The 11307-nt window shown below is 51.4% G+C and overlaps 1 pseudogene; it reads left to right on the forward strand.

The window, feature by feature from the left end:
• The first annotated feature begins 8514 nt into the window (after positions 1–8514).
• On the forward strand, positions 8515–10460 carry LOC144820701 (18S ribosomal RNA; annotated as a pseudogene).
• Positions 10461–11307: the final 847 nt, after the last annotated feature.

Below are 11307 nucleotides of genomic sequence, written 5' to 3' on the forward strand. Positions count from 1 at the left end.
TTTGCAATCAGCTGAAGTCTTAGATGTACAGAAGCTCAAGAGCAGTCCTAATTTGAATCAATGTTCTGATTTACTCATACATAACTTTGAAGTTCTCTCTGTTTATCAGTTTTTGCAGAGCCCAGTTTTATATTCCCACACCTTCTTGATGAGGTGTTGACATTGCTTTATATGAAGCACGTTTTTGTTGCACCAGGAACCAGTAGAGCTCTTAACCACTGCATGAGCCTCATTCATGGCATTTTGGTATAAGGTGGCGCAGCAAAGCACCTTCCTGTGCTGCCCTATGCCAAAGTGAAAGGGCAGGAATGCTCTGTATTTAAGCAATACAGTGCATTCCTGTCCTTTCTGACTGTGCTGGCGACGTTTTGGCAGCCTAGCACCAAAGTAGGCACTATTGCACCATGGTGCAACGGTTGCCTCTGTTGCATGCAGGATTGTTTTTGTGCATGTAGGGGCACCTTCTTGCACAAAAACAATCCTACAAGGCGTTTCCCTCTTTCTATGTGTGCTTCTGCAGCACACATGGAAAGAGGAAAAAGTAGGGGAAATTAACTTATTTCTTCTTGTTATGCCTCACCTCAGGAGGTGTACGGATATGACACTTCCCCAAGTTTACATCACTTTGTGGCAGCTTCAAATTCCATCGGTGTTGATTGGGCAAACCCACGCAACGCACATGGCACACCTCCCAGGCGCAGAGTAACGCGATACAGTGTTTTGCGCTGCGTTGCCTTACTTATGATTTATACAGACCCTCAAAGCCACTCAGGGTGGCTTTGCGTGGCTTCATAAATCTTCATGAGAGCCCTGCTTTACGTTTTGCAAAAGTTACGTAGGATTCCAATAAGTAAGCCCCAGTAAATATTTTTATGAATAGTGCAGTAATTTAGATGGCAAGACACAAATTGAGGCATCTCAGAAGTTTAGCACTTTTAAATTGGGCCTTGTTTACAGTACTTGGACCGCACACATTCTAGCAACATGCATTGTATCTTCTGAAAATACTCTGTAGTACAGATTTTTTTTATACAACTATATAAAAGCAGCCATTTGGCAACATTGGCGTATTAATTAGAATTGTTTGGCCGATGAATGACAGCGGCTGTGTTTTCCACTTTGTACACATTGGATTTATTTAATTTTGAACTTGTCCATTATTCACTTTAGACACTCGGTAAATCTGCAATTGTACCGGTTTTGTGAATTTACAGGTACCACAATTGATGGAATTAATGCTACCTGAGCATCTTCCATATCAGATGTACAATCAACACGCCCAAGTTCAAAGATACCATTTGAGACCGACTTCCTATATAAATGGCGTTATTTTCTACTCATTTTTTATTTCTCATTTCTTATCACCTGAACAAAAGTTCAATTGAGAGAAAAAAGTATTAAAGAGTCGCCTTGTCTCAGATAACTCTGCATTCAAAGCTATTTGTGCATTGGCGCCTTAATGCAGAAATGTAATTGCATCAGTGGATTTTACCACCTGAGGCAAAGATTTGAAAGGCCTGCCTAAAGAAAAATCATGTCAACACCATCAAGTGCACTTTCCGTCTATGCACTGCTTGCTAGTGGAGGTTTTTTTCAGGGACATGAATTGCACCGGGTAATCCATTATAGAGGTCACAGACCTGGTAGCCTGGTACGGAGTGTTTCTGGTCTCCATAATTTAAAGCGGTACTCTTTTATTCGCACAGGTTGCTAAAAGGTTAGCTTAGATTTCTGCATCAAAGCAGCGACATTCATCTGTACTGCTTACGCCTGCTTGGACATTTAACTGACGGCACTGTGAGTGTGATAACTGCTTCTTAACCCCTTCTGTGGGGAGGATGGAACGGTTTCATCCTCCGCCACTGTGGCTGTGTGCAGAGGACAGAACCGTGTGTCAGCTGCACACGTTAAGGATATCCCTCTTCTTTTTTAGGTCTCGCTAGACGAAAGCAAAAGCGAAGCTTTTGCTGTCTATGCGAGACAACTTATGTAGTTACTTTTGGGGGAATGTGGACAGCAGACTGTCACAAGCTTTTTCTGGCCGAGATTTGATCTCGTGGGCGCGCACGCCCAGCACGGCGCCGTGCACGTCCCCTGGCACAGATTCCCTGAACACACTCATGCACACGCAGGCAGGAAGGCACACACACGTGCACACCCCCCCTACTTCCCCGCACTCACCGGCACCCCCCGCCGCACACACACAGGAGCGCACCTACACACACACATACAGAGCCCCCCCCCGCCGCCGCCGCATACATCGAAGCGCTCATACTCCATAACCCCCCCCGCCGCCGCATACATAGAAGAGCCCCCCCCGCCGCCGTCGCATACATGGAAGCGCCCCCCCCGCCGCCGCCGCCGCATACATAGAAGAGCCCCCCCCCGGCCGCCGCCGCATACATACAAGGCCCCCCTCCCCCCCCCAAGCCGCCGCATACATACAAGCGCGCCCCCCCAAGCCCCACGTACCGTCATTCTAAAGTCTTGCAGCCTCCGCGGGGCTCTCCCTCGGGCATGGGAGCCCCGTGTCACCAGCACTGCTTCTCTCCGTGGGCGCGTGCGCGGGCTTCCAAAGACGGAAGTCCCGCCCCATGGAAGGTTTCGGTTTCGCCGTCGGAGCTGGTTTTGCTGGGAGGAGGGGGAAGGAGCCAGGTGCTGGTCCCGCGTTGGCACACTTGTTTATTTAGCTGTACCAGTTCCCGGCCTGGGAAAATGTTGTCTTTGCAAAGAAGCAAAAAGAATCTTAACACATCTGCGTCACATTTGCATGCATGGGGGAGGTAGAGAGCAGTAGCCGAGATCTTGCCGAGACAATCGCAGGAACTGCAGCAGCAGCGCGGGCGACCATGCAGTCAGATCTGAAAGGTATGTCGGTGTTCTATCCAAATACACCCCTCGAGGGATTCCACGATTTGTAGTGAGTCCGTCTAGCGCTGGAGCGGGGATGGTGTTCTCAAACAGTCAACATGCGGTTCCTCTTTGATCGAGCATGAAAATGTTCTGTGTGTTGTGGATCCATGCCAAATTGATGGTGCTCCGACGTCATAGGAATGAATGTGCCCTTTGTTTTCAGCGTAATTAGTAACTTTAATTTGGTAATAACGTTCGACATTTCGAGTAAAATTGTGTAGCTAATTTGCATAAAGCATATGTGAAATGTATAGCATTCTTCGATAAGAAGCAAAATGCTTCAGAGACCAGAGGGTGGGGGTGAACGAGGATCACACAATAAGTAAGAGGCTACCTGCGTCGTAATTGGGGTAGCTATTGCTTTACACAGTGATTTTGTTTTGATTTCCCTGCAGAAGATTTTGGTCCCAGCTTCCTGTATGTATCATTGCATAAAAATGTCTTTACTTCTGTTTGTGTAGGCAGATGGAAGCCGTCCCTAGACGCGAACGCCCTGCGCGAGTCAATGCTGAACTAAATAGTGAAAGAAAGGCCCTGCAGACTATTAAGATAGATGTCCAAAAATAAACTCCTATAACATACTCTCCTTTGTTTAGGTGCCAATAAAAATGTTAATAGACTACATCTCTTCACCTAATGTTAACGTTTTTAAATCAAAAGTTACTAAGACAGTGTTTGGAAATGAACTCAGTCATCTATACATTGTACTGAGGAAGGATTAATGTAGTCCACAACTGCTCGGATGAAACAGAGCGGGGCTGTTGCGAATTTCAAAATACTTTTATTTAACGTAATAAAAAAACGGTGTCTCAAGCAGAAGGGTATGAAATGTTTACACTCACGAATAGTAAAAAGCAGAAAACGACAGGCCTCAATCACAGAAGCAATTTGAGGTGAAAATCGAAAGAGGAATTAAATATGAAACTTAGATTATGTAGGATTTTTGAGTAGGCCAGTGTGGTGGGGAAGGAAGCCAAAGGTGCAGTAGAGCAAGCAGAACAATCATTGAAAATGCAATAAGTCTCGCCTTTCATTAAGTTAAAGCCATTTGCTTTGCTATACAATAACATTAGCAAAGCAAATGGCTTTAACTTAATCAAAGGCGAGACCTTTTGCATTGCAAATGCTTGTTCAGCAAAGGGATTTCCTTTTTCCAAAAAATTCAGCCTCTGGAGCAGGGGAAGAGCTTTCCCTGCCAATTGAGACATTTTTTTTTTTGTAGAATGACGATCGGTGCCCATTGCTCACTGGCATCATTACATTGAAAGTTAAAGTGAAATGAGCCAATCGGATCATTGGAAAATAGGTCAGTTTTTGGTGGAAAATATGTGCTGCGTCCATTTTGTGTTTTGGCCCGTTTCCTGTCAAGGGCACTAGGTCAACCAACACAACTGAGGTACCATTTTTTTAGGAGACTTAGAGGAATGCCAGGTGGAAGGAGGTTTGTGGTTTCCTGCAGATTCTAGAGCTTTCCATCACAGAAATGTATTAGTCAAAGTGTGACGTTTGCAAGGGATTCTGGGTAATAAAACATGGTGAGAGCCATGCAAGTCAGCCCATGCTAAATAACTGAAGGTGTCTAGTTTAAAAACAAATAACATGTTGGCTAGGTTTCCCTAGGTGCCGACTGAGCTAGGGTCTAAAATCTAAGGGAACACAGAATAGTAGAAGAAGTGTTATTATCAATTGTCCAGACCCGGGGGGCTTTCCCTGCTTGGCTGGGATCAAAAGCTCTGACCAGGCCCCTGTTGGGCCCTGGGGTGGGAGACCCCATCATGTACTCTGTCCTCCAGCTTGCCGTAAAGCAAAAGGCCCAGGACGGGGGGGACCGTCTGGCCCAGGGAGACTTACCCTGCTTGGCCGGGTTCAGAAGCTCTGAATGGGCCCCCGGCGGGCCCTGGTGAGAGAGCCCACAATCCTGGGCTCCGTCCTCCAGGCTGCTACCTGGCAAGCCCCTGGGACGGGTCCTGTGGCCCCTGGGAAGCCCTCACCTGCATGGCCGGATTCAGAAGCTCCGACTGGGCCCTGCAGGGATCTGGGGTACGCGTCCCTGGCCTGAGCTCCATATTCCATCCGGCCACACTGCAAGGGGCACGAGACGGTGGGGTCCATCGGGGCAGGGAGACTTCCCCTGCTTGTCAGGATGAGAAGCTCTGACCTGGCCCCTGGAGGGCCCTGGGGTGGGAGCCCCCATCCTGGGCTCTGTTGCATAGCCGGCCATGCCATGAAAGGCGTGGGATGGGAGTCTATCGGGTCTGGGGAGGCTTCCCCTATGTGGTGGGGTTCAGGATTTCTAACTGTGCCCCCTGGCTAGGCCCCGAGATGGGAGTCTCCGTCCTGGGCGCCTTCCTCCAGCACCCTGCACTGCGAAGGGACAGGGACCGGGGTCCATCGAGCCCAGGGAGGCTTTCCCTGCTTGGCTTTGTTCAAAACCTATGACCAGGCCTCCAGCCGGGCCCCGGGGTGGGAGCACCCAGCCTTGGCTCTGTCCTTCAGTCCGCTGCATGCAAAGCACCCACGACGAGGTCCCGTGGGTCTTGCAGGCCTCCCCTGCATGGCCGGGTGCAGAAGCTCCGAACTGGCCCTGGAGCCCCTCCGGGACTTGGGGTAAGCGCTCCTGCCCTGGGCTCCATCCTCCAGCATTGTCCAAAGCCAAGCACCTGGGATGGGGTCCATCAGGCCACTGGAGGCTCCCCCTGCTTGGCCAGGTTCAGAAGCTCTGACTGAGGACCCGGCGGGCCCTAGGGTCGGGGACCTCCATCCTGGGCTCCGTCCTTGGGCCCCCCATGTGGCAAAGTGCCCAGGATGGGGTCCCGCAGGCCTGGAAATGCATCCCCTGCGTGGCTGGATCCAGAAGCTCCGACCAAGCTCCTGGGCCCCACCAGGCAGCCTCTCCCACCCTGGGCTCTGTCCTCTGGCCGGCTGCACTGCCAAGGGTCCCAGGACTGGGATCCATCGGAGCCGGCCATCTGGCCGCATGCCATGCTTTCCAATGAGGCAACCAGATGGCCAGGCTGCCCTGGAAGTCCAGATGAGAGCTCATTTGCTTCTCTGAGCCCAGGCAGGGATCCAGGAGTTTGGGAGCAATTGCGCTGATGGTCCCCTCTGTTGCTTAGGGCAAATGAATTACAAGAAAGGGGGGTGGCCATCCTCCATATTATTAGGGACAGGGACTCTGGACCCTGCTGCAGTTCCGCGGTTCTCAGCCAGGTGCTGTCAGGGCCCGGGCCGCTCCCAAGAGTAGGAAGGCTTGTGACACTGACATTCATGTACAGGGCGGCTTGCCCTGGGAGGGTATGGCCAGCACTGTATACTCCGATCGATTGAACTGCTGGCCAGCCTTGTCTGTTGTTTCTAGCAAAGAGCTTCCGCCCTACCAGAACCATCCGACTTGAGGGCCTGCCATTTGCAGGGGCCATTCCCCTATTCAGCAGAGTGAAGGGCAAGTAGCCTTGACAGCATGCACCTCCCCAGTGGTCTGACATGGGTGGAAGGGGTTGGGTTGCACCAGGTCTCAGATGCTGCCTGGTGGTCCGGGCCCCGTGTGCCACACAGTTGTCCATCTACACCCAGCACAATTCTGCAGCAGCTTGGAATGACCGTTCCGTGGGGTGTCCCCGCCACCCAGGCCGGCACCCCTGTGTCTTGCTCATGCTGTGCCTCAGCCCACCTCTCCCTTTTGTGAAGAAGGCTAGGCTCGCCAGTGCCCTTGCGATCGCACCTGTTCCCCAAGCAAGCCCCTCAGTTAGGTGGGCTTCCCCAGCAGGCTCCCGAGGGGTGCGAAGGTCAAATCGGAACATGCATGTGACTCCCAATCCCATCCAACAGATGCAGCTACCTGGTTGATACTGCCAGTGGCTAATGCTTGTCTTAAAGCCATGCATGTGTAAGTACACATGGCTCGTACAGTGAAACTGCAATTGGCTCATTAAATTAGTTACGGCTCCTTTGATGGTTCCATCTTCTACCAGGATAACTGTGGTAATTCTAGAGCTAATATATGGCATTGAGCAATGTCCTCTCGGGATCCGTGCATTTATCAGACCCAGACCAAGACCAATCCAGCAGGGCAACCAGATGGCCGGAGAAGGATACCTACCCCACACGAGTCGTGGGAGACAAGTAGCCACAGGAAGAAGCCTTCAGATTGTCGTCTTCAGAGTGCACAGCTACTCTTGATGCTGGCAGACTGCCATGTGACTATGCCCTGGGTTCTGTGTCCTGGGGCCTGGGTCTTGGGTCCTAGGTCTGAGGGCCTGGGGCTTGGGTCCTGAGACCTGGGGCCTGGGGCCTGGGTCCAGAGGCCTGGGCCTGAGGCCTGGGTCATGGGCCTGAGGCCTGGGTCATGGGCCTGGACCCTTGGGCTTGGGTCATGGGGCCTGTGTCCTGGTCCCCGGGTCCTGGTTCATGGGTCCTGGCTCTTGGGCCTGCGGTCTGGGACCTGGTCACGTTGCATGAGTCATGGGTCCTGGGACCTGGGTCCTGGTATCTGGGTCATGGGTCATGAATCCTGGGCCATCTGGTCCCCCACTTCGACTGCATGTTAAGGTGCCTGTGGGCCCCAGGTTGGATATCCATGAGGACCCTTCTCGCAGCCCCGTGCCTGAGTCCCAGCTGGGGCTCTCAGCACCTCGGGCCACAAGGTCTCCGAGCCCTACCACTCCATGCTTTCCAATGGGGAGACTAGATGACCAGGCTGCCTTGGAAGTTTTGATCAGGGCTCCTTTGCTTCCTTGAGCCTAGGCAGGGCTCCAGGAGGTCAGATGTCTTCTCACCGGAGGTCCCCTCTGTCACTCGGTGTGCAAGTACTGCTAAAAAGGGGGTAGCATTCCTCAAGATTATTAGGGACAAGGTACTCAGGACCCCCTTGTGGTCCAGAGATCTCAATCAGGAGCAGCAAGGTCCCGGGAAAGCCCGATGGTGCCCCCAGAGGTCCAGGTCCGCGTCTGCCTCTATGGCCCTTTCCTCTGAGTGTGCGGTTCCCAAGAGCAAGCTGGGATGCAAAGCTGACATCCCCGATCAGGGCTGCCTGCTTAGGGAGGGCCCAGCCAGTGCTGTGTACTCTGATTGATTGGGCACACTTGATCCATTTAGGGATGGACTGCTTGGCTGTTGTTTAAAACAAAGAGCTTCCACCCGACCAGGGACCTTCCAACTCAAGTGCCTTCTGTTTGCAGGGGCCCTTCCCCTACCCAGCACAGAGAAGGCCAAGCAACCTTGAAAGCTTTAAACCCCCCCAGTGTTCGGACCCGAGTGGAAGGGGGTAGGGTGGTGCCATGCCTGAATGCTGTCAGGCGGTCAATACCCCCATGCACCATGCTGTTGACCTCCACTGCCTAGCGCATTTCTACGGCAGGTCGTAAAACCCGTTCCATGGGGTGTCCCCGCTGCCCAGGCTGGCACCCCTGTGCGTCGCTCAGGCTGCGCCTCGGCTAGCCTCTCCCTTCTGGGGAGACAGCTGGGCCACCGGTGCTGGTGTGACTGCACCTGTCCCCCCACCAAGTTCCCAAGGTGGGCGGGCTTCCCCAGTAGGCTCCCATGAGGTACGAAGGTCAGTCTAGGATGGGCATGAAGCACAACAAACTGCCCAGCAGGTGCGGCTCCCTGGTTGATCCTGCAGGTAGCATATGCTTGTCTCAAAGATTGAGTCATGCATGTGTAAGTGCACACAGCCAATACAGTGAAACTGAGAATCAGTTATGGTTCCTTTGATCTCTCCATCTGTTACTTGGATAATTGTGGAAATTCTAGAGCTACACTTAGGTGTTCAGTTAGGGTCATAGGACCATCATATCCTCCCACCCTACCATAGTCAGTTTTAACTTTCCCTACCACTCAATCAATAAAGGATACTTTAGGAGTGGGAGAGGAATTATATCTTAACGTTTCGCCCCATACTAAATATATCCATAAGTGCTCCTTGCAACACGGTCGAGCTCACCGGGACCTCTAGGAGTCAGGGTGAGCCCGATGATGAAGCATGTCACTATTAGAGTGAGTGATGGCTATAATAACAAAAGGGTCTTCCTCCCTTCCTACCCTTCAACTAAGGGGTATTACTAAATCAGCAAGGTGTAGACTCTATCAGGTGTTCTCCTTCACTTTAGAACACCCCCTCCTTTATCATTGGATGCTTCTTCCCTTTTTCTCTCTATTTGTTACTAGGGATTTTCTTGGTTTCAGGAGGGATATCTATTTATTAAATCAATTCTAGGGCTACTACATGCAGACGAGTGCTAACTTCCCGGGATGCACGCATTTATCAGACTAAAACCAATATGAGTTTGCCCTGCCGCTTTGGTGACTTTAGATAACTTGAGCTGATGGCATTTCCCTGTGATGGCAATGATACATTTGGATGTCTGCCCTATCAACTTTTGATGGTACTTTCCGATACTACCATGGTAACCATGGGTAACGGGAAATCAGGGTACAATTCCTTAGAAGGAGCCTGAGAAATGGCTACCACATCCAAGGAAGGCAGCATGCGTGCAAATTACCCACTCCCGACACACTGAGGTAGTCACAAAAAATAATAATACAGGACTTTTTCGACGCCCTGTATTTGCAATAGTACACTTTCAATTCTTTAATGATGATCCACTGGGGGCAAGCCTATTGCCAACAGCCATGGAAATTCCAGCTCCAATAGAGTATATTAAAGTTGATGCAGTTAAAAAGCTTGTAGTTGGATCTTGGGATCAAGCTGGCGGTCCGCCACAAGGCAAGTAACAGCCTGTCCCATCCCCTGCCTCTCAGCACCCCCTTGATGCTTTTAACTGAATGTCCTGGGGGTCTGAAGCATTTACTTTGAAAAAATTTGTGTTCAAAGCAGGCCAGTCATCCGAATACTTCAACTAGGAATAATGGAATAGGACTCCAGTTCGATTTTGTTAATTTTTGGAAATAGGACCAAGATTAAGAAGGGATTGCCAGGGGCATTTGTATTGTGCTGCTAGAGGACAAATTCTTAGACTGGCGCAAGACGAACCAAAGTGAAAGCACCGGCCAAGAATGTTTTCATTAATCAAGAATGAAAGAAAATCACAAACAGTCGTAGATCCTGCCATAAACGATGACAACTAGCAATCTGGTGGTGTTATTCCAATGACTCATGGAGCAGTTTAGAGGGACAAGTGGCATTCAGCCACACAAGATCGAGCAATAAAAAGTCTGTGATGCACTCACATGTCCGGGGCTGCATGTGCGCTAAATGAATGAATCAGCGTGTGTCTACCATTGCCGACAAGTGTGGGTAACCCGCTGAAGCCCGTTCATGATAGGGATTAGGGATTGCAATCATTTCCAATGAATGAGGAATTCCCAGTAAGTGCGGGTCATAAGCTAGCGTTGATTAAGTCCCTCCCTTTTGTACACACTGTTCGTCAATACAACCAATTGGATGGTTTAGTGAGGTCCACAGATCGGCCCTGTTGAGGGCAGCAATGGCCCTGGTGGAGGGCAGAGTAAACAAACAAACTTGACTATCTAGCAGAAGTAAAAGTTGCAACAAGGATTCAGTAGGTGAACCTCAGGAAGGATTATTAATGCCGGAGTAGCCAGAGTGACTGACGGCGCCAGCCCAAAACCCATGGCCACCTCCCAGATGGAAAACACACCATAGGCACAGGGCCTGGCCCTCCCCTTGGGTGTCATGGCTGGCGGAGAGGTCTGCGGCCTGCAGGGTGCTTGGGTAAGGACTGGGGGTGGGACAGGCTCCTCCACCCGGGAGGACCAAACCCGCCCCTCTGGGAGCAGCAAAATGGAAAGTCCATCCGAGATGGAACCCATGCACACTCAGCATGACTTCCCTGGGGAACCAAATAGCAGTGCCTCCCCGGGCTGGGACTACTCCCGAAGGTCCTGTCGCCCTGGGCTCTTCTGTGCAAGATCTCAGACTGACCGGGTTTCAGGTGACATAAGAGAGGCCCTTCCCATGCAGCAGGTCAGCCTGAATGAGAAGGAGCTAGGGTCATGAAGGGACCCCTGGCTCCTGTCGGCGGGGTCGTGAGGGATGGGAGGAGTTACCTGGCTATTCCCTTCTAGCGCCTCTGACCAGGTCAGGGGATGGGCTACTCTCCAGCACGCTGGCATGAGTCAGGCTGTCGCCCAAGCCGGGAGGTCTTGACACTGCAGGAGTTGAGCCCAGTGGTGGCTTTGGTGTATGTGCTTGGCTGAGGAGCCAATGGGGAAAATCTATAATCTGTCAGATTATGACTGAATGCCTCTTAGTCATAATCCTCCCTAAACCATAATGATTCCGCAATGCTGTGCAGCCTCGATTGACTTTAGATAGCCAGCCTTTTAGGCCGGTGTGTAGGGCCACTCGCTTTGGGACCGGGGCGCAGACCGAAGGGGGCAGCCTCATATGCCCCTAGTTCACCAATGTTCGTG

The sequence above is a fragment of the Lissotriton helveticus genome, chromosome 2_1 (assembly GCF_964261635.1).
Source record: "Lissotriton helveticus chromosome 2_1, aLisHel1.1, whole genome shotgun sequence".
In the NCBI taxonomy this organism is placed as follows: domain Eukaryota; kingdom Metazoa; phylum Chordata; class Amphibia; order Caudata; family Salamandridae; genus Lissotriton; species Lissotriton helveticus.